Genomic DNA, 22,182 nt, shown 5'->3' on the forward strand with positions numbered 1-22,182 from the left:
TTATGGGCTCTTTTTAGAAACTTGATTCTTATACCCCTTTGCTTTTCACTTCATGCGTGGTTATAATGAGATTCTCTGCCACTTGTATCTGTTCGGTAACAACTTCTATTTCTACCGCACATTTTTTTTTTTAAAGCTTGAAACATCTCATGAAGCGCTCGCAACAGAAAACAGAAAGAAAAATGATACATGCAGGGAAGCAGAAACGTCAGACAAAGTGAGTTATTATAAATGCGACTACAGTGGGCAGAGGATGTGAGTCAATAATGGGAGGAAACTGCCATGGCCGTCCTCCATCTTGAATAGCCCAGATCCTGACTGGCCTGACCCCCGGGGCTTTCTCACAGCATGGCTGGTGGCTACATGTCTCAAAGAGGATTAGGTGCCGCCGTCGGTAAAGCAAGACTCTAAATCACAGTAGTTCAAGAAGACAGAACTTTGCTTCCTCGTGTAAAAGTTAGGGCAGGGCAGTCCAGAGCTGGTGTGGCTGTTGTGCTTCCTGCAGTCCTCAAGGGTCCAGGCTCCCTTCCTCTCACTGCTCCCCAATCCCCAGGATGCGACCTTCCATCTATGGTGTGAGATGACTGGGACTCTAGCCACCACATGGGAATTCTGGGCAGCAGAAGAGGCAAGGGGTGAAGAAGAAAACTGCACCACGGTATGTGCCTGCTGTCTTTTGAAGGAGGTGCCTGACAGCAGCCATGGGACGCTTTCGTTCACACCTCATTACCCAGGACATAGACACACAGCCACATCTAACTGCAAGGGAGGCTAGGAAACGTGGTGTCTCCATAGGTCCAGCTAAAAATCACAGTTCCTATGACTATGGAAGAAGGGAATTGGATATTGGGAGACAACCAACAGTCTCTGCCACAATGAGCTGGAAATGGATCACTGGGGTGTGGTCTCCACGTGCTGTTCCCAAATGCTGGTCCTCGGAAGCAGTGCCAACCCCCCGACAAAGTATTCACTGGGCTCTGCTGAAACGTAGACAGGGGCGCCCGGGTGGCTCAGTTGGTGAGGCGCCAGACCCTTGATTTCGGCCCAGGTCACGATCTTACCATCGTGAGATCTAGCCCTGCATCGGGCTCTGTGATGGGCGTGCAGCCTGCTGGAGATTCTCTCTTTCCTTCTCCCTCTGCCCCTTCCCCACTCCCCCACACATGCGTGTGCACTCTCTCTCAAAATAAATAAGTAAATAAGTAAATAAATAATTGATTTCAAAAAGAAATGTAGACAGATTTGTGCAATGTGGTTTTTTTTAATACTTATCTTTAAAGTTTATTTATTTTGAGAGAGAGAGAGAGAGAGAGAGAGAGAGAGAGAGCACGAGCAGGGTAGGGGCAGAGAGAGAGAGGGAGAGAGAGAATCCCAAGCTGACTCTGTGCTGCCAGCACGGAGCCCAACTCGGGGCTCGAATGCACAAACCATGAGATCATGACCTGAGCTGAAATCAAGACTCGGATGCTTAACCGACTAAGCCCCCCCCCCCAGGCTCCCCAGTAGTTATTTTTTGAGGGACTCCATAGGAACATCTGTGGGGCTTCCTAAGACCCTGTCCACCTCTGCCACCCTCAGACACATGGGGAACATGCTTTTGTGCCCATGCCTGGCTGCCCGAGACCCATTTGCCACAGACCGAGGGGCCATGATTTTTCTAGGGTCTTACTCCTGCCACAGGATTCCACCCAGGAGGCGAGACACAACCTCTTCTGGGATACCTAGGTCAGGTCCGTATTAATTAGAAAGCTTTTGGCTGCAAGTCAAGTGGTTTAAAAATATGGATTGAATCATCTCACGTGACAAGAAGGTTGGAAGCAGACAGGCTACTTCTTTGCCGTTCTCTTGGCTTCCTGCTCTTAGTCATAAAATATTTGCTTGGCACTAAGTATCACATTGTCTCATGACCACATCCAAAGCAGGGAGGAGTGGTCCTTTGCTTTCTTTCAAGGAGGAAGAGTCTTTCCAGAACTCTTCTCCTTAATAACTCATTGGGCAGAACTGGGTCACATGGCACCCCTAAACCACCCGCTGGCAAAGGGCGGGATCACCATGGCTGGATTAGAACAATGACGATTCACTCCCTGGAGCTCAACACATTGTCACCCAATACCTGAACAGCATCAGGGTTCAGGACAACCGTTGGTGTCTGTCACAGCTTCTTTCTGTCCTCTCTTGCCTCCGGCTTTTCTGGGGGAAGGGTTACAAAACCCAAAATGTATCTGCTTGTGTAACTGCCCCTCCTGGGACAGGAGACTGGGGAATGGCTGAGAGAGGGTGACGACACATTGTTGAAACTGATCTCCTGTTCTCCAAAGTCTATGCTATTTGCACATAGGAGTTCCACTTATCCCTCCCGAACGTGAGGCTGTTGGAACCCAAGAGCCCAAAGGTGACTCTTACTTTCTCTATTTCCGGATCTCATCTCTTCCCAGAGTTAATGAATGGCTGAGCAGGGGTAGGGTTCCAGAGGAGAACCCTTTCTTTCGCATTCACCGGTATCCCCAGGTAGACAGCAGCTCCTTGAGGGCGGAGGCTTGCTTTGCTCTCCCCAGCACCTGACAGCCCGGACGGCGAGCTCTCATGCAGTACAGATGCAAACAGTAAAAGACCTCGCCCAGGGGCAGGAAAGGTAGCTGTCAACTAGTCAGCGGGTTCGAACACTAACTGTTGTACTCCTAAGTCAAAAAAGATGACATTTCAGCTCTCCAGAGTTTCTGATTTTCCTGAAAGGGAACATCCAGATCGGGAAGCCAGGCAAACTAGCCGAAGCCGAGCTAATTAGAATACGGCTGGGGTCACCACAGGATTGATAAATCCTCTCTGTTTCACAGAAAGGGTATGGAAAGGAATTGTAAAAGTTGAAAAGTGTTCAAGACGGGAGGGAATGCCTCCAGTGCTATGAGGCCAACGGAAACACGGTAAAGAATCCCTTGAAATCATGCAGACGGTTATACTCTGAGGAAGAGTAGCTAGAGAGTTCAAGCTTACCTACGAAGAGCTTTCTTAACAGAGGACTGAGAAGCTACTGTCTACATTAGGTAGAAACGCAGAAAAAGCCCCGAGGTGGTCAAAGATTAGAGTTATAGAGCCATAGCGGAGAATTTCTTTCTCACCGTAGACAAGACCTTCTTTGTATTCCTTCCTTCCTTCCCTCCCTCCAAGTGGTTGACACCTTACATTAATTTCAAGTGTACCACACAGTGATTCGACAGCTCTATACGTTACGCTGTGCTCGCCACAAGGGTGGCCGCCATCTGTCACCATGCAGTGCTATTACACTTCCAGTGACCGTATTCCCCAGGCCGTATCTTTCATCCCCGTGACTTACTCATTCCGAACTGAAGCCCGTATCTCCCACACCCCTTTGCCCATTCTGCCTATGTCCCCACCCCACTCTCCCCTGCCAACGATCTGTTCCTTCTCTGTATTTATGGGTCTGGTTCTGCTTTTTGTTTATTCATTTGTTTTGGTTTTGAGATTCCACATATAACTGAAGTCAGGTGGCATTTGTCTTTCTCTGACTTATTTCACTGAGCACCATGCCCTCCGGACCCATCCATTTTATAAGACCTTCTTCATATTTCTCAGCCTTTTAAAAAATTTTTTTAATTTTTATTTATTTTTGAGAGAAAGAGAGACGGAATGCGAGTGGGGTAGGGGCAAAGAGAGAGGAAGACACCGAATCTGAAGCAGGCTCCAGGCTCTGAGCCGTCAGCACAGAGCCCGACTTGGGGCTCGAGCCCACGAACTGTAAGATCATGACTTGAGCCGAAGTCGGACTCCCAACCACCAACTGAGCCACCCAGGTGCCCTATCAGCCTTTTTTATAACAGCTTTGTTGAGATATAATCCACATCCCATACAATTTACCCATCTAAAATGTATGATTTGGGGCACTTCAGTGGCACAGTTAAGCGTCTGGCTTCGGCTCAGGTCATAATCTCATGGTTTGTGAGTTCGAGCCCCGTGTCGGGCCCTGCGCTGCTGGTGTGGAGCCTCCTTGGGATTCCCTCTCCCTGCCCCTTCCCCGTTTGTGCTACTTCTCTAAATAAAGAAATAAACCTAAAAACTTTTTTAAATAAAAAAATAAAATGTGCAATTTAGTGATGTTTTTTAGCACGTTCACAGAGCTGTGCAACCACCACCACAATCAACGTTTGAACATTTTCATCACCCTGAAAAGAAACCCCGAACTCGTTAACATTCCCTTTCTCTTCAGTCTCCTCACCCTCGCAACCACCAATCAATCTACTTTCTGTCTCTATGGATTCCCCTTTTCTGGACAGTTCACAAGATGGAATTGCCCAATATTTAGATACTGTACGTGGCCGTGAACTTCGCCATCCTCATAAATTGCATTGCTACAGTTAAACAGCCTGGAGAAAGCCATGTTTGTCATTAAATGGGCATAATCACATAAGTAGGCCATTGTCCAGGCATATACAGAAAAAGAGATGGGATGATCATTGATTCCCTTAAAATATCTGTGTTATCTGAAAATTAATACTAACATGGGAAGGCCATATTTTTGACTTATAGTATTATTAGTGTTGTTTTTATAAAAAATGTTGTTCCTGGGGGCACCTGGGTGGCTCAGACAGTTAAGCGTCTGACTTCAGCTCAGGTCATGATCTCAAGGTCCGTGAGTTCGAGCCCCATGTCGGGCTCTGTGCTGACAGCTCAGATCCTGGAGCCTGCTTGGGATTCTGTGGCTCCCTCTCTGTCCTTCCCCGCCCCCCCCCCCCACACACACTCTGTCTCTCTCTCCCTCCATCTCTCTCTCACAAGTAAACATTAAAAAAATTTTTTTTAATGTTTTTCCTGGTATTTCCTTACTCCTTTGGTCTTCCCACAAACTCACAAATTGGAGCTCTGCCCTTCTGTCTGTGCTCATTACGGAGGGAAGGGTTGAGATGGGAAAGTAGAGCAAAGAAGAACCTCTTCCAGGCTTTTAAAGTTCAAAAGCCATGCCCTTCCACCAGACTTGTGCAGCCCTGTGAGGTGGGCCCTGTTCTGTGGCACTGTGGGGGCCCAGAGTGCGCTGGCCAGGGGCTGTGTCCCCCTGGAGGGAGGGGTGCTTTGGTCTCCTGGGCTAGCAGCCTCCTTCTCAGCGGAGAACCAAAAAGCGTAAGATTTGGCCACACCTGGGGCACCTGGGTGGCTCAGTCGGTTAAGTGTCTGACTCTTGATTTCGGCTCAGGTCATGATCTCAAGGTTTGTGAGATCAAGCCCCACATTGGACTCTGCACTGACAGTGTGGACCCTGCTTGGGATTCTGTCTCTCCCTCTCTGACCCTCCCCACCTCTCTCTTGCACCCGTGCTCGCTCTCTCTCTCTCTCTCTCAAATAAATAAACTTTTTTAAAAAACTTAAAAAGAAATTTGGTAACAGATGTCAGAGAGTACTTGAGTCAGAACCAGGCTTCGCACACAGACCCAACACACAGACGGCAGAGGGACTCGGAGAGGTGAGATCATATCCTTTCCCCCTTTCAAAACCTCAGCTTGCTTCTCGCTGCACCTGGTACAAATCTACACTCATTTCCACCCATGCCGACCGCAAACCAGTACTGTCCGATACGACTTTGTGGGATGACGGCAATGATCTGTTCTGTGCCATCCATGTGGCTGCGGAGCATACGAAGTGTGGCCAGGGTGACTAAAGAACTGCATTCTAAAGTAATTTCCGTTTAAGCGTCACACGTGGCTAGTAGCTACCGTCCTGGAAAGTGCGGACATTGAACATTTCCACCATTTCATTGAAGACGTTGGTATTAGATAGCGTTGTTCCTTCAGAAACCAGCCTTGAGACAGGGTGTGGAATTTACTGGGAAGGGTCAGGGAGGGGGGAAGATGAGACCTGAGAGGAAGAGAGCCAGAAAAGAACAGGGCCGCACTGTGAGCACCTAGAGCCCAGGGACGCAGGGAACTCTGGTGATCCGTGCAGAGCACACACGGATGATCTCAGAATCGTCCCACTCAGGGGGTACAGGACTTGGTGTATTTCTCCATTAATTCCCACCAGTCATTGATTGAGGGTGGCTCTCAGGGGGTGTTAATTCTCGAGCATTTCCACCCGCCCAGAGCATGGCCCGGGAAGTCTCTGTGGCCCCAACGACGCTTCAAGCCAAGTCATGAGGGCAGTGGTTGTGTTGACGGGGCCTGAGGTCTGGGGGCACCGGCAGTGGCTGCCCCCCTCCCACTCCTGACCCCCCAGTCTGCTCTCCAGATAGGACTGTAATGTTTCACGCATATCCTTAGAGACATTTTTGCATGTATAAATATAAATACACATAATACCTGTAAATAAATTTCTTAGTTTTCCATTTATGCAAATGGGATCATTCCACACGCAGTCTCTTGCCCGTTGCCTTTGGCGCTTAATAGTTTACCCTGGAGCCATTTCATCGTAGTTGTTTCTTTCATTTCCCCGCTCGGCTGTCTTTATCACGAAGAAGTTCAGACTCAGAAAAAGAGCCGCAACGGCTTGGCTGCAAGAATGCAAAGAGATTTGTGTTTAGCTTATGGATTTAAAAGGCAAGCTGTTTGTTGAGACTGCAGAGTTTGGTTCAAGGCATTGCAGGATGGTGTGATTTTCCTGTTAAAAACAAATGGGAATTTGCTTGGTGATAAACTCAGGCAGTGTGTGGGCTGATTAGACAATAGAGTCTGCAATCAATAGATTAACCTCCTAGGATGATTGCAGTCGCAGAAGGCAGCTGTCTCCGGGGTCGGGCGTCCTGCCCGGCAGAGAAGCCTCGTGAGCCCCGGGGTTCAGGCCCCAGCTCTGCCATTGACCTGCTGTGTCACTGCGCGGCCGCCTCTTGACCTCTGAGGGCGTCTGTTTTCTCGTCTATTCAATGAGAAGAGTAGCGCTCTCTCGATGGGTTTGACGCACCGACCAACGGTGGCGGGGGGAAGCTGCAAACCCAAATGCCTTCGGGGGCTCCCAGGCAAACGCACGAGTCCAGCGACGCTGCCAGAACAGGCCGCAGTGGGCACTCTAGCTAAGAGGGGGATAAATCCCGCACCGCCCGTCTCCCACGTGGAAATCTTTTAACCTTTATCTTGGCCAAAACAACGCCGATCTGTGGGCTGCGTGGGGCCCTTGGGCAAGAGCGTGCATCCTACAAATTAGAGTCCTCGTTGCTGCAGGGACGAGACGGCACTCCTGTGGCCGTTTACTAAGCCGCATCGCTACGGACTCTTCCGAAACCCCCCTCCCCCCCCCAGGAGGTCCCTCGCTGCACTCCCCCCCCCCCCCCCCCCCCCCCGCGGTCAGGTGAAGTCAGACTGGGCTGTGGGAATGACTCTAAAACGTGAGTGGCTTTAAACACCAAAGGTTTACTTCTCGCTCACACGCCACGTCCCTAGGGGCACGACACGGCCAGGTAGACGGCTGGACGCTGACGGTCACATCCTCACCGCACAGCCTGATGGGCCTGGGGAGGGGAGCGGAAGCTCCTGCGCAGGCTCTTACCGGCTTCCGCGGGCGTCTCATTGGCTAGGGCTGGTCACGTGGCTTGGGGGTGCCTGAGGCGGGCCTGCAGCCACGTGCCTGCATTCCTTCCTCCGATTTCTTCTTCTCCCGGTCGGATAAAGATGTTCCTCATCGGGCCGCGTCCTTTAGTCACAGCTTTGCAAGCATGACGAGTGACATTCTTTGGAGGCTCCGGGACGTTTCGTCTTCCTCGTTGCCATGGCACTCCACGCCTGAGCTCCTCATGGCCAGAGCAGTGCCATAGTGGCCCGACTGTCCCTTCTCCGGCTCCTGCGACAACCAGAGCTCCTCACTTTGGGGTTAGTTCTTGGGCAGTTTTTTTCTGGTTTCCAGGATTTCTTTTTTTTAGAGCAGTTTTCGGTTTACAGTAACATCGAAAGTTACAGAGACTTCCCGTGTTCTGCCCCTCTTCCTCGTCAGTGCCACTCACTACAGTGGTACCTTTTTGTTTGTTTAGGTTTGCTTATTTTCCAAGAGACAGAGCACGCAAGGGGAGAGGGGCGCAGAGAGAGAGAGAGAGAGAGAGAGAGAGAGGGAGGGAGAGAGAGAGTCAGTCTCAAGCAGGCTCCACACTGAGCACAGAGCCCGACATGGGGCTCAATCCCAGAACCCTGGGATCATGACCTGAGCCAAAATCAAGTGTCAGACACCCAAGCGAATGAACCACCCAGGTGCCCCCAGAGTGCCATATAGTTGGAATCACACAGTATGGACCTTTTCACATTGTTTTCTTTCACTTAGTAATATACATTTAAGGTTCCTCCATGTCTTTTCATGGCTTCAACAATATTTTTTCAGCACCGAATAATATTCCCCTGCCTGGACGGACCCCGGTTTATGTATCCATTCACCTACTGGAGGCCATCTTGGGTGCTTCCGAGTTTTGACAATTATGAACACAGCTGCTATAAACATCCATGTACAGGCTTTTGTGTGGACGTAAGTTTTCAACTCCCTTGGGTACATACTGAGAAACATGATGATCGGATCAGACGGTAAGAGTATGTTTAATTTAGTAAGAAGCTGCCAAACTGTGCTTCAAGGTGGCTGGAGCGTTTTGCGTTCCCACCGGCCGTGTGGGGAAGTTCGTGTTGTTCCAAGTCCTTGCCAACATTTGGTGGTGTTGGTGTTCTGGCTTTTGGCCATTCTCTCAAAGATGTGTAGTGGTATCTCATTACTGTTTTAATTTGCATTTCCCGGGGGACATATGAGGTGGAGCATCTCTTCACATGCTTACTTGCCATCTCTGTGGATCTTCCTACTTGAGGATTTTTGCATCTGTGCTCATGAACATATTGGCCTGTGGTATTCTTTTCTAAAAAAAATTTTTAACATTTATTTTTGAGTGAGAGAGAGAGACAGAGTGTGAGCAGGGGAGGGGCAGAGAGGGAGACACAGGATCCGAAACAGGCTCCGGGTCTGAGCCATCAGCATAGAGCCCAACGCAGGGCTCAAACTCACAAACCGTGAGATCATGACCTGAGCCCAAGTCGGACCTTCAACTGACTGAGACACCCAGGTGCCTCTGTGGCTTTCTTTCCTTGTAGCGCCTTTGTCTAGTCTTGGTATTAGGGTAATGCTGGTCTCGTAGAATGAGTGAGGAAACATTCCCACTGCTTCTATCCTTTGAAAGAGACTGCAAAGACTTGGTATAATTTCTTTCTTAAATGTTTGGTAGAATACACCAGTGAACCTATCTGGGCCTGGTGCTTTCTGTTTTGGAAGATTATAATTACTGATCCAACTTCTTTAACAGATATAGCCTTGTTCAGATACTCTGTTTCTTCTTGTGTGAGTTTTGGAAGATGGTATCTTTTAAAGAATTGATCCACTGGGTCTAGATTATCAGATTTGCGGGCACAGAGTTGTTCAGGGTATTCCTTTATTATCTTTTCAGTTTCCATGGGATCTGTAGTGAATATCATTTCTGAGATTAGTAATTTGTGCTTCGCTTTTTCCTTGTTCCCATTTTAACCTCCTACTCTTTTTCTACCCTTTGTAGTTTTAACTAAGCATTTTATAGGACTCCATTTCCTCTCCTTTCTTAGCATATCAGTTATGCTTTTTCTTTTTTTTACTTTTTTAGTGGTTTTCCTAGAGTCTGCAATTATACATTTACAACAAATCCAAGTCTACTTTCAAATATATACCACACAATGTAGTATGAGTACCTTAAAATAACAAAATAATCCCAATTTCTCTTTTACCTCTTCTAATATTGCTGTCATTCATTTCACTTATACATAAGCATACATAGGCATATACACTCATAAGATATACACAAGTATAGGTAATTGAGTACATTGTTGCCATTATTATTTTGAGCAAACTGTGATCTGTTAGGTGAATTAAGGATAAGAACAGTAAGAAATAAATGTAAAAAATAAAGTAAAATAATCTTACACCATACACAAAAATCAATTGAAAAATGTATTAGGGGCACCTGGGTGGCTCAGTTGGTTGAGCATCCAACTTCGGCTCAGGTCATGATCTCATGGTTCATGGGTTCTGGCCCCACATCGGGCTCTGTGCTGACAGCTCAGAGCCTGGAGCCTGCTTAGGATTCTGTGTCTCCCTCTCTCTCTGTCCCTCCCTTGCTTGTGCTCTGTCTGCCTGTCTCTTTCAGAAATAAATAAACATTAAAAAAAAAAAAAAAACTGGGGCGCCTGGGTAGCTCAGTTTGTTAAGCGGCCGACTTCAGCTCAGGTCATGATCTCATGGTTTGTGGGTTCGAGCCCCGCATCGGGCTCAGTGCTGACAGCTCGGAGCCTGGAGCCTGCTTCAGATTCTGTGTCTCCCCCTCTCTCTGTCCCTCCCCCACTTGTGCTCTGCCTCTGTCTCTCAAAACTGAATAAACATTAAAAAAAAATTAAAAACAAAAACAAAAAACAAAACTGGGTGCGCCTGGATGGCTAACTGGGTTAAGCGTCCGACTTCAGCTCAGGGCATGATCTCCTGGTCCGTGAGTTTGAGTCCATGTCAGGCTCTGTGCTGACAGCTCAGAGCCTGGAGCTGCTTCAGATTCTGTGTCTCCCTCTTTCTCTCTGCCCCTCCCTCGCTTGTGCTCTGTCTGCCTGTCTCTCTCAAAAATAAATAAATATTAAAAAAAGATTTTTTTTAAACATATTAAAGACTTGGATGTAAGACCTGAAACCACAAAACTCCTAAAAGAAAACATAAGAGGTAAAAGCCTCTTGATATCAGTCTTGGTGAGGATTTTTTAGATTTGACACCAAAAGCAAAGGCAACAAAAGTAAAATCAACAAATGTGACTACATAAAACAAAAAAAGTTGCTTACAGCAAAGGAAACCACCAATAAAATGAAAAGACAACCTACAGGATGAGAGAAAATATTTCCAAATCATATATCTGATAAAGGGTTAATAGCCAAAATACATAAGGGACTCCTGCAGCCCAACAGAAGAAAACCTAATCTGATTAAAAATGAGAAGATCTGAAGAGACATTTTTCCAAAGAAGACAAACAAGTGGCCGACAGGCACATGAAAAAGCGCTCAACGTCACTCATCATTGGGGAAATGCAAGTCAAAACCACAGTGAGAGAGCATCTCACATCTTTTAGAATGGCTTTTATCAAAAAAGTAAATAACACTTGTTGGTGAGGATGTGGAGAGAAAAGAACCCTTGTGGACTGTTGCTGGGAATGTAAACTGGTGCAGGCACTCTGGAAAACCGTGTGGCGGTTTCTCAAAAAATTAAAAACAGATTTATCATATAATCCAGCAATCCCGCTTTTGGGGATATAGCCAAAGGAAATGAAATTACTCTCTTGAAGAGATATCTGCACACTAATAATGTTCACTGCAGCATGATTTATGGTAGCCAGAACATAGAAACAACCTATGTGTCTACTGACAGATGAACACACAGTGGAATATTATTCAGCCGAAAAGAAGGAAATCCTGCCATATGCAACCACATGGATAAACCCTGAGGGCATTATGCTGAATGAAATAAGTCAGACAGAGAAAGACAAATACCACATGATCTCACTTATATGTGGAATTAAAAAGAACATCCCCAAACCCCTATAAACTCATAGATACAGAAAACAGATTGGCGACTGCCAAGAAGCAGGGGGTGGGGGGATGGGTGAAGGGTGAAATGGGTCAAAAGGTACAAACTTTAAGTAATCTCTACACCCAACATGGGGCTTGAAGTCATGACCCCAAGATCAAGAGTCGCACGCTCTGCTGAGCCAGCCAGGCACCCCTGAGAATAAACCTGGAAAGTTCTCATCACTAGAAAAAAAATTTGTTAATATGTGTGGTGATGAATGTGAGACTAAACTTACTATGGTGATCATTTTGCCATATACACACACACATATATATATAATTATGCTGTATGCCTAAAACGAATGCAATGTTATATGTCAATTGTATCTCAATAAAAATTTTAACTTAAAAAAAAGTACAAGTAAAACCAAAAAGTAAGACCTTTGTTGGAATTTAGATTCCAAAAGACGTAGCTGGATAGGTTAAAAAGCTATACTGTTGAATCATATATTATACACCTGAAACTAACATGACACTGTATGTTAACTACACTGGAGTTAAACGAAATAAAAGGACATACTGTTAAATGACGGGTTTTATTTTCTGCTTTATAGTTGGGCCAAGTTTTCAAAGGATCCCATTTGCGAATTGTTTCTCAGCCCATGATTAGGCCTCATCCTCTTTGGCCTAAATGTCTCACGTGTGACTTAGCACACGGTATCACTTATCCATTCCCGTTTGGGTGGTTTGGTGGGATGTAATGTATCCACAGTGTTTCCCAAAGAACCTGACTTCTAACTTGGCAAAAGTGAATGTACTCAGACATTCTGAATTTTGCCTCGGGGCAGACCAACTTTGAAGTCGCTCTTCGACTAATATATACAAATATTTTAAAGCAAGAGTGGGAATGTGAAGCATAACCTACTTCTCTTTCCTATAGAGATTCTATTGTATTTAAAATCTATTTTTACACCAGCTGGCATCCTGCTTTTTGGCCAAGTACTCGTCCTGCACATCCGACCTTGCGGAGGCCGGGACAGATCGCAGCATACTAGTGAAGAGAATTCCAAGTAGCTTGCAAAGCTTGCTCGCTCCTCATTTTCCCATGATCACCTCCATCAAGCAGCCCCACCACCAGCTGGGAGAACAGAGATTTTCAGGACAGGTGGGAGGCTGTGCCCAGAGGAATGAGCGAATAGGAAATGTTTCTGAGCTACTTGAGTGTTTTAAAAAAAAATGTTCCAGGGGCGCCCGGGTGGCTCAGTCCGTTAAGCATTTGACTTAAGCTCAGGTCATGATCTCGCCATTCATGAGTTCGAGCCCTTCCACCCCCCCTGTCGGGCTCTGTGCTGACAGCCCAGAGCCTGGAACCTGCTTCGGATTCCGTGTCTCCCTCTCTCTCTGCTCCTCCCCCACTCATGCTCTGTCTCTCTTTCTCAAAAATGAAAAATGTTAAAAAATTTTTTTAAAAGTTCCAGAATAAACAATCTTATCAAGATATGTAAAGAAAACGTTTAAAAACAACAACAAATTGCCAGTCACGTTTGAATTTGACACTAATACGTAAGATAGAAGCTGTCAGTGTTTTGTTCAAGAAGGAAATAAACCACTTAACATATCCATACTATCTTAAATAATGACATTGCATTAAAATAACCAAACCTTAGTTAAAAGAATTAAATAGTTTGGGGCACCTGGCTGGCTCAGCGGGTAGAGGACATGGCTTTTGATCTTAGGTCATGAGTTGGAGCTTCATGTTGGGAGTAGAGATTATAAATAAATAAACAAATAAATAACCAAACTTTGAAGTGAACAAAAATACAAAAAATGTTTTTATTTTACCTCGACTGATTTCTCCTTTGATGCTCTTCCTTTCCCTGTGTGAGTCCAAGTTTCTGACTTGTATCATTTTCCTTCTGCCCGAACTCGTTAGCATTTCCTGCAAGGCAACAAATTTCCTCAATTTTTAGAAAAATTATTTTTTAATGTTTATTTATGAGAGAGAGAAAAACAGAGAGTGAACGGGGGAGGGGCAGAGAGAGAGGGAGACAGAATCCGAAGCAGGCTCCAGGCTCCAAGCTGTCTGCACAGAGCCCAACGCGGGGCTCAAACCCACGAACTGTGAGGTCATGACCAGAGCTGAAGTCAGATGCTTAACCGACTGAGCCACTCAGGCGCCCCAAATTCCCTCAACTTTTATTTGAGAAAGTCTCTATTTCTCCTTCATGCTTGAAAGATAACTTCACCAACTACAGAATTCTAAGTTGGTGGGATTTTCCTCTCAACGCTTTAAATATTTCATTCTACTCTCCTTGCTTGCCTGCTGAGAAGCTGGATATAATTCTTATCTTTGTTCCTCTATAGGTAAGGTGTTTTCTTCCTCTGACTTCTTTCTGGAATTTTCTATCTTTGATTTTCTGTCATTTGAAAATGATCTGCCAAGGTGTGGTTTTGTTTTGTTTTTGGCATTTATCCTGCTTGGTGTTCTGTGAGCTTTCTGGGTCTGAGGTTTGGGGTCTGACATTGATTAATTTGGCGTCTGACACAAAAATGATGGAAATTCTCTACCATTATTGTTGCCAATCTCTCTCCTGTTCCTTTCTTTCTTCTCCTTCTGGTATTCCCATGTGTATCTAACACGTTTTGAAGTTAGTTGTTCCCCAGTTCTTGGATATTACGTTCTGGGTTGTTCTTTTCTTTTTTCCCCCCAGTCTTTGTTCTCTGCTTTTTGGTGTTCAAGGAGTCTATTTTTTTAAAGTTTATTATTTTGAAAGAGAGAGAGAGGGGGCACAAGTGACAGAGAGAGAGAGAGAGAGAGAGAGAGAGAATATGAAGCAGGCCCTGCACTGTCAGCACAGAGCCCGACGTGGGGCTTGAACTCCCGAACTGTGAGATCATGACCTGAGCAGTAGGTCAGAGGCTCACCTGATTGAGCCAGCCAGGCGCCCCTCAAGTGCGCCTGTTGATACATCCTCCAGCTCAGAGATGGTCTTCCTCAGCTGTGTCCAGTCTACTAATAAACCCACTAAAGCCACGCTTCATCTGTGTTCCGGTGTTTTTGATCGCTAGCATTTCCTCGTGGTTCTTTTTCAGGATTTTCCCCTGCTGACGTTGCCCATCTGTTCCTGCGTGCTGTCTCTCCATCAGAGCCTGTGCATACGAACCACAGCTGTCTTGAATTCCTGGTCTGACAATTCCACCACTCCTGCTACGTCTGGTTTGGGTGGTTGCTTTAGCTCTGCAAATCGTCCTTTCTGTCCTTTGCCACGCCTGGTCCTTTGTTCCTGATAGCTGGACATGGTGTGCCAGGTAAAAGGAACCGCCGTAAACGGGCCTTTGGGGGATGCGCTGGCGAGGACAGGGGGGCGGGGCTAGGAGGGCTGCAGTGAGGTTCTGAAAATACCCCGGCAGGGTAAGCTCTGGTTAACTAGCTTCCCCTGCGGGCAGGCAGGCCCTGCTGCAGAAAAACAGCCTTGGCTGAGCTCAAAAATGCTTCCTTTCCGCCTCTCCCTGCCGGAAACCTGATTTTCTGCCACACGTCCTCTGGGAAATCTGCTCAAGCTCCTGGAGGTAAATCTCGTGACCAATGTCTGGCCCTCGCCCCCGGAGCTGTCCACACTAGGCCTCCAGCAGTCCGTGTCCTCCCATCCCGACACGGGTTCTCACGGACGCTTCCTTCCGCCTGGGGGGGGTTTCTGCCCGTGGAAAAGCCACCACCCGTGTTCACCTGCCTCCCCACCCCCCACCCCTCCCCTTTCTTACGGAGCCTAGAAGACACGTTGAAAATTTCAGTCTGTTCAGCTTTTTACTTGTTTTTAGGATACGCTGGTGACTCCCAAGCTCCTTACGTGGGGAACCGGGCTCTGCCAGTTTTAAGTCTCCACAAACCAGCGAATGAAAGGTTTACACTCACATCATTTACAAGTCCATTAACGCCACAAGACTGACTCAAACAAGCAGCAGTCCCCGCCACCTTTGTTGCACACCCGATTCCTCTCCCCAGAGGCCAGCAGGTGGTTAGAGGTGCTCTGGAGGAGATAAAGGCGAGAGAGAGAGAGAGAGAGAGAGAGAGAGAGAGAGAGGAGGAGCGCCTCCCTGATGGAGGGGCTGAGGTTTTCAAGATAGAGAAGGCGACATGTGGATCAAGGAGGGAGGGAGTGATTTATGTGGGTACATAGAGGGCAAGCTGTCCGGACAAGGAAATGAACACACAATCCTGGGGGCAGGAGGGATACCCCAGGGGGCCTTGTTGCATCGCAGATTCTGATTCAGTGGGGGGGGGGGGAGGACTCCAGACGGCTTTTCCAGTGGGTTCCCAGTAGGTGCTGATGCCGCTGACCCAAGGAGGCACACTTTGAGTAGCAAGCTTCTAGAAAGAGGAGCTCGGTGGGGCCAGAGCAAAAAGAGAGAGGGGCAAGGAGACTGAACCGGGGTCAGAAGGTGAATAGGGGACCAGACCTGGCGGTGCAGTGAGGGCCGCTGGAGGAGGGGCAGAGCTGTCGCCCGGAATGACATGAAGCAGAGAAAAGCATCTTGGACGCATCTGCGTCGGGGCCTTGCTGAGAAGAGCTCGCAGGGGGCGGAGGCGGGTAGGAAGCCGCCGAGTGAATCCAGATGAGAGAGGGCGGTCCTTCCGACTCAGCGGCCGCGGGACTGGGGGTGGGGGGCGGTGGCGCCCCCCGGATCCGTGATGGATTGGCAGGGGGAGCGACAGGGGGCTGCGGGCAGGTTGCCGGCTCTGCCCCATCCGTCCTCTCCCTGCAGACCCCCCGCCGCCCCGGCCAAGCCCCGTTGGTCCTCATTGCTGTCACTGCCTGCGAGCAGGTGGTGTTCCTGAGAGATGCTCCGACCCAGCTGGGCCTTTGCAAAGACCTCGCAAAGGTTGCCTGCGGCGTCCCCAGCCGGGCGGGAAGAGCCTCCGGAAACTGGCCCTTTCCCCCCGCTTCTGGGCCACCACTCCCCTCCACGAAGCCTCACTCGGGCCCAGGTCCCGGCGACCTTCTCCCCACACTTGCTAGGGAGCAGGGAGAGCCGTGGGGTGTTCGCCAATCCGGCCGGCTGCCCTGACACCAACCCGGGTGTCTCCCGTTCAAACACCTGCATCCGCTGTCTTATAGGTACTTAAGCAAATCACTGGAAACTTCCCTTCACTGATCCGCTACTGTCGTACCACATGGCTCCCCTCCGTGCCACTCAAGGTGGAGTCCGTGGCCCAGTGGCATCAACATCACCTGGGGGCTTGATAGAAATGCAAGTTCCTGGGCCTCACCCCAGACTGCTGAATCGGAATCCGGCGGTAGGGCCCAGGAACCCCGTGTTCTAGGGGGCTCCCCAGGTGATTCTTGTTGAAGTCTGAGAGGTAGGGAATAACACCAAACCTCAAACTGAACATCAGTAGGTCCCGGTGCCATGTTTGAGAAAGCGGGTCTAGCCCAGTGGGCTCAACCCTGGCTGTACATCAGGATCATCTGCAGAGCTTTCAAAAAAAGATACCCGTGCCTGGGCCTCCACGGCCAGCAGTTCTGATGTACTTGGCAGGAGCAGGGCCCAAGGGAGTCTAACTTGCAGCCGGGTCTGGGAATCTTGGGAGCTTGGCAGATGGCCCTACATTCTGTTTCCCACACCCAGCTGCATTTCCTGTCCCTCGCTGGTCACTCTACCTGAGGGGTGTCCCCGCCATCTCCATATTGCCAAATCTACCCATTCAAGGAACAGACCGAGTCCAAATCAAGCTGCTGCTCAAACTGGTCTCTGATTCTCTTTCGGTTTCCTGAAGCCACATGGGCACCTGTAGCCAAATAAGACTCCTGCGTTGCTCTCTTTGTTAAAATGAGGCCTCGTTCAGCGAACTAGTGGTTCTCAAAGTGTGTCCTATGGCATATTCGTGTTCCGGCAGACACGAATGCCCATTTTGTGCAACAACTGGTCTTTGGTCAACACATAAAACTTGGGAAATATTACGCACCAGATGATTTCTGCACCTCACTCTTTGGGTTTTCCTCCCATCCCCACACTATCCTTTCTCAGTCTTCTTTGTTTGTTACATTTTCTTCCATGCAGTTGAAATTCACAGAACACAAAAGCAGCCATCTTGAAGTGAACGATTCTGTGGCATTTAGCACATTCACGGCACTGGGCCACCACCACCTCCATCTAGTTCCAGAACTACATTTTCATCGCCTCAAAAGTGGTCACTCCCCATTTCTACCCAACCCCCAGCCATTAGGCATGTTACTTCTTTTTACTTTGAATCGATTTGCCCATCAGAAAATTGAGGATCACGCTTCATTAGGTTGTTAGAAGAAACAAGGCAGGTAATTTGTGTAATTGGCCCAGCACTACGTATGCTGGGCACCTGACAAAGGTCGGATCCTCACTTGGCTTTCCCTTCAGTCCTGTCATACTCGTGTTCAAGAGGTCAGATTTCATGGCACTTTGGCTTTGTAAATGCCTCCTTTAGAAAAATAAAAATATATCTTCCCCCTTTGGAAGGTGATGCAAGGGTAACTGGTATAAATACGATCACCAAAAATCAATATTACGTTTCTATTTTTATTTTAAAGTTTTTTTTGGAATTATTTGAGATTATAGAAAGGTTGTAAAGATCACAGAGATCCTGTACTTCTTCACCCAGTTTCCCATATTAACATTTTACACAACCGTGGCAGAAGTTGACATTTGTCAAGACTAAGAAATTAATATTGACACATTCCTGTTAAATAAATAAAACTATAGACTTCGGGGCACCTGGGTGGCTCAGTCGGTTGATCATCTGACTCAGTTTCGGCTCAGCTCATGATCTCGTGGTCCGTGAGTTCGAGTCCCACGTCGGGCTCCGTGCTGACAGCTAAGAGCCTGGAGGCTGCTTCAGTTTCTGTGTCTCCCTCTCTCTCTCTGCCCCTCCCCTGCTTGCTCTCTCTCTCTCTCTCTCTCTCAAAATAAATAAATACACTGACACACACACACACAAATAAAACTACAGACTTTATTTGGATTTCACCAGTTTTTCCATCAATATCCTTTTTCTCCTCCAGGGTCCAATCCCGGATCCCACATGGCAATTAGTTGTTGTCATGTCTCCTGAGTCTCCCCTGTGACAGTCTCTGTCCTTGCTTGTTTTTCCTAACTCTGAGGGTTTTGAAAAGCGCTAGTCAGGCATTTTGTAGACTGTCTCTCAGTTTGGGTTTATGTGATGTGTTTCTCATGATGAGACTGGGGTTACGGGTTTTGAGACTACTGTAGAGGTGGAGTGCCCCTTCTCGTCACATCAGATCCCATCAGGTAGCACAAGGTACCACAGAACTTATTACTGGTGATGTTAACTTTTGAGCGCTAGGAGACAGTGAACTGAAAGTTGTACTTTTTCCCTTTCTATCCTCTGTCACGGGTTTAGCCCCCACTCAGTGGGGAAGGGAGAGTATGGGCCACCTCTTGGAAGGGGCAGTATCTACAGATCTTTGAAATTCTTCTGCAAGGAAGGCTTGTCCCTTCTCATTTATTATTCGCTCACTTATCAGTATGGACTCGTGTGTCCTTCTTTTCTCCGTGGCTTACAATCCGATACTATGTTATATATCTGTGCTCAAATTGTTCCAGTTTGCCCACGGGGAGCTCCTTCAGATCGGCTCCCATGTCCCTTGGACATGCCCCAATCCTTCCCTGCCCCCATCCCAGTATATTCACTTTTGATGTAAAATGTGGTTTTCTGCCTCACCCATCCACTGAAACTGCTCTAAGGTCTTTTAGATTACAACGGTCTCTAGATGGTGAGGCCAAAGTCTACTCTTACCAGACCTTTCTGTGACAATGCTCTTCATCTCTTTCTTTCAAAGTGCATTTGATTTTCCAAAAACTTGCTATGGCATGTTCAAACACAGACCACGCTAGAGAAAAGAGCATACTCAACCTCCGTGTACCCATCTCCCAGCTTCAATGGTTCTCAATGTTGTGTTCATCTTGTTTCATGGGTCCCCTCTCCTGCGCTCTGCCGCTGGAACCCTTCAGAAGGAATCCCAGGCATCCCACGAATTCAGCTGTAAAGAGTACAGTGTCTTTAACAGGTCAGAACTTTAAACAAACAAACAAAACAAAACCAAACATAAGCACAGAACTATTACACCTAACAAAATAAACAATTCTCTAATATCCTCTAGCAGTTCATATTCAAATTTCCCAAGTTTTTAAAAAAGTTTTTTTAATGTTTATTTATTTTTGAAAAGCAGAGTCCGAGTGCGGGGGGGGGGGGGCAGAGAGAGAGGGAGACACAGAATCCCCAGGTTCTGAGCTGTCGGCATGGAGCCCGACGTGGGGCTCGAACCCACGAACCGTGAGAACATGACCTGAGCCCGAAGTCAGTTGCTTAACTGACTGAGCCACCCAGGCGTCTCAGTCTGTATTTTTGATGTAGACCCTCTCCACTGACTGGCAGGATGTCACTGGATGCCCTGTGAGCTCTTCACACTCTGTCCCAAATGGAATTAGTTCTTCATCCCAAACTGCCTCATTGTTTTCTTTACCTCAGTGACTAGAACCGCCATCCAAGGCAGAAACCCGAGCCATCCCAGACTTTTCCTCACCTGCCCCCAAGTCGCTGAGCCGCAGAACTTTCTACCCTCAATATCTCAAGCGTGTCCCCTTTTCTTCCAGCTGCCACAGCCTCAGTTCTAAAATTCAAAGAGCACAAGTGCACCATCCAGGGTCACACATTCTCAAGCAGAGCCGGGACTGGAAGCTAACCCCGTGCTCCAGCATGGAATAAGCTGGAATCTTGCTGAGGGCCGTCGGCGGCTCCAGATTCTTTGCTGTGCTCCGGATATATCGTGCTTTACCCATATTGCGAATACGGTTGTAGAGGCCGACTTCCGCAGGGTGAAGCGGCCCAGAGTGGGGAGCTGGGCAGTCAGAATATTCGGGTTTCGCACCCACATCCGCCACTGAGAGCGGACTTGGTGAAGGTGGTTAATTTCTCTGTGCTGTTTCCCCGCGTCCACGACAGGAATGCTATTCCTTCACTCTTCCGAAATCCCCGAAGCCTCGGAAACTGGCAGGCGTGCGTGGGTTTTAAATAATGTTTGGCAGCTCGACCCGAGCTGACTGTAAGGATTTGATGCCGAAGGCCGATCTGAACGGACCTGAGGGTATTTATGGTCTCTACTTCTCCCACCAAGAATACTACTGACAACTGTGAAGAGAGGCTGCTGGCCTGGCCCGCTGGGACAAGTTCTATGTGACATGTTGTACTTTGCCAAAGTACAGCAATGTCTGTGTTCTGCGACACACCTGATGGAAGGGTGTTGGAAAACAGGCCGGGCAGCTGAAACGGCTACTTCACGGGTCTGTCACATAGGTTAATTGCTACAGAAATGAGCATTCGTAGAGCAGTTAGAAAAGCGCGTGCCCGGAGTAAGCCCTGTAGAAGCGTTTGATAAACGCTTCACGTAATGGCTAACCCTATGAATGAAGTGAAAGATTAACTCTTTTAATTTTTTTTTAACAACTATTCACATTTGAGAGACAGAGAGAGACAGAGCGCAAGCGGGGGAGGGGCAGAGAGAGAGGAAAACACAGAATGTGAAGCAGGCTCCAGGTTCCGAGCTGTCAGCACAGACCCCGACACAGGGCTTGAACCCACGAACCGGGAGATCATGACCTGAGCCGAAGTCGGACACTTAACCGACTGAGCCACCCAGGCGCCCTGAAAGATAAGCTATTTTATGTCAGAAGAGAGTTTGAGGAATTCGGGGGCTTCCGTCAAAGCGGGGTTCCTACCATGGCTCTTCTGTTGGAAAGAAATTAAGTATCAGAGAGACTGAAAAACGCCTTTTGAATGGCAGTCCTGTCCTCACCGTGCTCAGAACCAACCAGTTTTGAAACTGGTGTGGATCACGTCCACGAAGGCTTCTTGGTTTTAGTACATACATGTGCCTCCAGAGTACGTAGGTTTTTTAGAACCAAGGATGATCCAGCCCCGAATGTCAACAGTGTGGAGGCTGAGAAGCCCGGCCCTTCCCCTCTTGTCCCCACTCTTCCTCCCCTTCTTCCTCCCCCTCCCTTCCTTCCCCTGGCCTGCCGGCTCTTGCAGGGCCTACAGTGCACGAGGGGCAGTTACCGTCACCGCACACCAAACTTTGCTGAGCAGACCTGCCAACAGATCGTGGGTCCCTCCCAGACCCCAACAAGGCAAAGTGTCCATTGGAAGAGCCGCTGGGGAGCCCTCTCTCCGCATTTGAGAGGTTTCACACCCGGGACTTCCTGGGGCACTCGCAGTTTTTGAAGGCAGGGAATACACGTCGACGCTTCCCGAGCATTTAGCGTGTGGCCTGCACTCTGTTGGACAGGCACGAACTCCAACGTGGTCTTCGCACGGACCCGGGGGGGGGGGAGGTGGGCATCACCGATACTCATGCGTGTGACAAAGTGACTCGCCCGCACCGGCGGCAGCGGTCACAAAACCAGCTGGGCCCGGCCCGCCCCGCGGCTCCTCTGGGGGAAGCCATCGAGACCTTTGCAGAGAGAACAGTTCACTCCCCGAGAGCTAAGCTGCTCCATTCCAGGCTCGCTTTGTATTTGTGCCCGAGCCACACTTCCTGTCTCTTTAGGATTTGAAATTTTAGTCATGTGCCACCTCAGGGGAAGTTAATTCTGATTTTTGTCGGCGGGA

At 48.2% G+C, this 22,182-nt stretch overlaps 1 long non-coding RNA gene across 3 annotated transcripts in view; it reads right to left on the reverse strand.

The window, feature by feature from the left end:
- Positions 1 to 16,540, reverse strand: part of LOC109496437 — a 43,902-nt gene extending 27,362 nt beyond the window's left edge. Inside the window, exons 1-3 of one of the 3 annotated variants that reach the window (XR_006593137.1) lie at positions 15,981 to 16,540; positions 13,365 to 13,461; positions 6,303 to 6,493 (exon numbers count right to left, since the gene is read on the reverse strand). This is a non-coding gene — a long non-coding RNA (uncharacterized LOC109496437). Of the gene's footprint in view, positions 1 to 6,302; positions 6,494 to 7,350; positions 8,004 to 13,364; positions 13,462 to 15,980 lie in introns of those variants that run through there. The other 2 variants (XR_002739869.2, XR_006593138.1) reach the window with 2 other exon arrangements.
- Between the last annotated feature and the right edge of the window lie 5,642 nt (positions 16,541 to 22,182).

Source organism: Felis catus, chromosome X (genome assembly GCF_018350175.1).
Source record: "Felis catus isolate Fca126 chromosome X, F.catus_Fca126_mat1.0, whole genome shotgun sequence".
NCBI classification, from domain to species: domain Eukaryota; kingdom Metazoa; phylum Chordata; class Mammalia; order Carnivora; family Felidae; genus Felis; species Felis catus.